Raw genomic sequence first — 4,882 nt, 5'->3', positions numbered from 1 at the left:
GGTTGTTGTCCTCAAATGCAAGAAAATAGTAAAAAGTCAATAAAATCGACACAGTGGAAGAAAAAGAAGGGTCATGTCTAAACAGTCGCTCCATATGTCGGGGATCAATGCCCGGTACAACACTTTGATCTTGGGCATCAGTGCCCGGTGCAACATCAACACTAGCTCCACTAGACCCAACCATGGTTGTATCTGCTAATGAAATATGTACGACAGACTGTACCATGGCCTTCTCAACCTCTGTCAGGCCCTCATAGTTAGGCTCCTCGTGGACACCGAGCTGCTCCTCATCAGTCTCAGCCTCTAACTCGGCAACAGTAACATCCTCAACTCGTATCTCATCTATGGTGGTAGTCGGAGGCACATCATCATCAGTTGGCATGTCAGGGATCTCTATAGTTCAAAAATTCATGAACATATCTTTGGACTTCCTCTACTCAACAATTACGGCCTTTAGGGCTGTCACCTCATCAGTGGCCCCTTGTCCTCGCACATACACCACTAACCTTACTTCAAGGGATTCAATAGACACATAAATGTGTGTCATAATAGCAGTAATGGCCCTCTCTATCATCCCTCGAACTGTAGCCTCAAGCCTAGAGGCATGCCTATCAGTAGAATGGGCTATATGCCACATCCCTAGTATCGTAACCTGAGTGAGTGGAGGTTATGATGTAGTGGCACTAGCGGCAGACCTAGAAGGTAGGGGAGTTATAGAGGTACTCGCAAACACAGAAGGAACAACACTAGATATACCTGAAGGACCACGGACCAGAGTAGGCAATACTACCTCTGTGGGTAGTGTCTCAATATCAACAATTGGGGAAGAGTCCATCGGGGCTGCTTTTTTCCTCTCAGCCTCATCCTTCAAATACTCAGCCTCAATCCGCCGAATGTCGGTATAGGAGGTGGGAATAACTTCCACATCCTTCTTCTCATCACGGGGCACTCGGTCTTGTCTGCACAATTCGGTGATTAACACTGGAAAAGGGATTGTGGTTTGAGGCTGCTTTGCCCTCATGGTCATCTCTTGTGCAATGATCATCCCTAAATCTATGTGCTTCCCTGCAATGATAGATCCAAGACAAGCCGCCTTTGTGTGGCGGACGATAGACTCGTTCTGTGACGGCATAATAGCGATGTTGATGAAGCCAAACCAGTAACATGCTGCCACATTGAGGTTCTTCTTATCAATTGGAGCTCCTGCTTCAATCCACCTAGGAGTACCATCAGATGACAGATGAGCCAACCATTTTTCACAGTCTCCAATGACTTTGTCTTGATCATGTGTTGATAGTCATCAACAATGTTGGCCGTGTATTCTATCACAGCATTTATGGCACCACAGTCATATTTCACCTTTTTCCCCTGACAACCACATAGTCGACCGATTTGAAGGCTGCAACCTTCCTCTTTTCTTATGGCGCTAGAGCTCTGTAGGCTGTGTAGAACTCCTAGAACCAATTAGGAATGCAAGGGCCATAAGGTTTGGTAAATATCCTGAACTTACGAGCTTTCAAGGTGTTTCAAATCTATGGGTACCGGTATATCACGCCATCTATGGACAACCTCTTCTCCTCAATAATGGTGCTTAATCATTCAGGCTTTAGTCTATTCATAGACCGGGCAGCAGGACCTTGTTCAGGTGGTGCTTGAACCACAGCCTGATCTGTGACAGAAGGAGGAGTAGCAACTTGGGGTACCCGGATCCTACACGGATCATGCATCCTCTTCGAACGCAGTTTAGCTCTCTTGGACAATAGTAGTTGATCATCCTGAGGCTCAGAAGCAGTAGCTTGAGGGTTCTGGTACTCACCCTCACTCTCAGATATAGTGAGTTGAGTAGCGTACGCTCCCTCACTGTCGGTGCTGACCTCTGGTGACTCAAGAGCTGGTGCTTTTCCTTTGCCTTTACACTTCCCACCTATGGTGGGATGTTTTGTACCCTTTGCCTTGGATGCAGATGCATCCTCATTAATTGTGATACCTTTTACCTTCTTGTGGGGCGGCATGTCTCGGTCCTTCTACCTTTGGTCTAGCCATATCTTCAAAGCATATTGGAAATAGTTACAAACAATTCAAGAAAAATACAGAAAATAAGCTACAGAAAGACTCACCGAACCGATCGGCGAGTCACCGAGTCACTTAGCCGAGCCAGATCGGGCACGCTGAAAAGACTGGCTCAAAAATTTCCTAGAAAATTGGCATGTCGGCGATGAGAAAGGCCTTTTAGCGAATTGCCGACATCATTCGATGAGCACAGACTAGCCCGCCGAAAGGTACAATATGTTTTAGGGGTTAGGGGCACAAAAAGGGTGATCAATGGAGACTTTCATCGAGTCGCCGAGTGAACTCGGCGAGCTCAGGCTTCTCGCCAAAACGTACAGACCCAAACTCAATCAAAGTACGAATTTAGAGGAGATCCGGGGGACTTTGGTGAAGCGTCGAGAGGTTCAGCGAGACGACTCATCTCGCCAAACTGCCTAACGTTCCATTTTCAACCCCGACTTCTAGAATCAAACCCACATCCCCCGAAAACAAAATCAAACAACACACCCACTAAATTAAGCTCAGAACCATTAGACCCATGCCACTGAGGTACTAAAAATTCCTCTGGTTTGGTCAAAATTGGCCACTTGATGACTTTTGCAATTAAGAATGACGTCAAACGCTCCATTTTTTGGCAAACCACATAATTTAGCACAATCAGGGCTACTCAGACTTCACTCAACTAGACTTAACAACAATTTAGCATGACCCACAAGATTACGATCAATATTAAAGCATAAAATTCAGGAAATCAATAGTTTAGGAAATCAAGGCACGATATCTAAATTAAAATCGGCAAATTAGAACATCAAACATGATTTCAAAAAGGTCCAGAGCACATCTATAATAATTACACAATTGCAAATGAGTTCAACCGCTATTTACGAGTTTGTGGTTTGGAAAACCAACCTTTTATGCTGAAATAAGATTTTTAATGCTAGGCGACAAAGCACTACAAGAAAAACAATCTCTAAGGAAGGGAAATCTAGTCCCTAAAAGTTAAAATCTGGTCTCAATTGAGCAACTGAGACCAGAAAAATCTGGTCGCCACTCGTCCTAAATACTTCCGTCGCTAGTGGTCACTAAGGACGAGGTAAAAAATCTGGTCCCTGAAATATTTTGGGACGGGAAAAACTCAGGTCGTGAACTCCTTTTAGGGACTATAAATCTGGTCTCAAATAGAGCATTTATATCTTGGTATTCATGTCGTTAAACCTCTTTTTGCGACCTTCCGCTGCCTGGTCCTAGTAAATTTTTAGAGACAAGTGTAGCAGCTGGTCCTAGAATACAGTTAGGTCGTTAGAGACCATTAACAATCTGGTCCTAGAATAAATTTAGCAACCATAACAAACTGGTCCTAGAGTAGTTTTAAAGAGGAACAACAAGCTGGTCCTAAAATAGTTTTACAGGCCAGCATGATTTCTAGTCCTAGCTTATACATTAGAGATGAGCAATAATTCTACTCCTAGATTGATCTTTAGAGACGATCAATAATTGTGGTCTCTAACTGACCACCATTGATCCTAGAGCCATTAATATCACAAAGAATCTAAATTCATCGACAAATATCAAAATAGAGATGGGGCAAGAAGATAGAGATAAGAGTACGATTGATTACAATAAATTGGTTAACATCCCATGATGTTCAATATTTGCTTAACAAAAAAACTTAGATAACATCCAAAGTATTGCAAAACATTCATAGCAAACTAATAATAAGTTAGTGCATCTTCTAAACTTGTATCTTCATTAAAGAATGAACAAAAGTCTGGTAGAAAACTTAAAATTTCAATCTTTGTCAAGTGATATCTAGAAACATCAACAAAACCTGCAAGAAATAAGAAAAATCTATTAGAGAACTTTAAGATACATTAAGAAAGAATCCAACATCTTTTTTGAAGAACCACAACTAAATAACATTTGGTAGAAAATGGAAATAAATGGACTAAATGAATAGCATAAAAGTCAAGTTGGATTAACGACACATCTGGCAACAAACAGTAAAACAGAGTAACTGGAAGCAAACTGTAAAACACACAGCAGCTGCTGGTTGCAGTGTTGCAGTGAGGAATTTTAAATCAAAATTTATGCCATTATGTAGCTTTGCAGAAAAAAAAAGCGCCAGCATAAAAAAAATTGAACAGTTGCGATAAAGTTCTACAGTTGCCTCACCTCAGCTCGTCTCCTCGCCTAACCTACTTTGTTTAACCAAATTGAGAGTTCAAATTTAAAGAACTTTGAGATACATTAACCAAGAATCCAACATCTTTTATGATGAATCACAACTAAATAACATTTGGTAGAAAATGGAAATGAATGGATTGAATGAATAGCAAAAGAGACGAGCTGAAATAAGCTCAGATCTACGAAATATGGGATCTCATAGTGGTAAGCAGAGAATTAACAAGAAACCGCAGCAAGATAAGGAAATTGATAAAGGCAAGAGAAAGCAATCGCAGGAACAATGGACTGTGATGCTTAAATCTGCTATAACAAGCCCATCGATGAATGGGACTAAGTCGTGGGCAGATGTAGTAGAAGAAGAGGAGAAAAGAGTTCCAACGAGGAAGGCATCTATTTGGGATGATTTTGACATCTCAAAGGTATCAAATGTTGGTTTTAAGCTTGAGTATGTTGCCCCAATGTCCTATGATACATCTAATATTGTGGAGATAGAAATGGAAGACATTAGCTCAGAGATCGATTATTGGAAGGATTCAGTGCTGTGTTATGTGCTGTGTGCTCACCAGTCCTGTGCAAACATTGCCGAAAATATGGGGATTCTGAGGAAGTTTGCAGGAAGAAACAGAAACCAAAAGGTCCAATTAAGCAG

The sequence above is a fragment of the Solanum verrucosum genome, unplaced genomic scaffold (genome assembly GCF_900185275.1).
Source record: "Solanum verrucosum unplaced genomic scaffold, falcon-dt-bn FXZP01000007.1, whole genome shotgun sequence".
NCBI lineage: Eukaryota > Viridiplantae > Streptophyta > Magnoliopsida > Solanales > Solanaceae > Solanum > Solanum verrucosum.
This window is presented reverse-complemented; position numbering follows the sequence as displayed.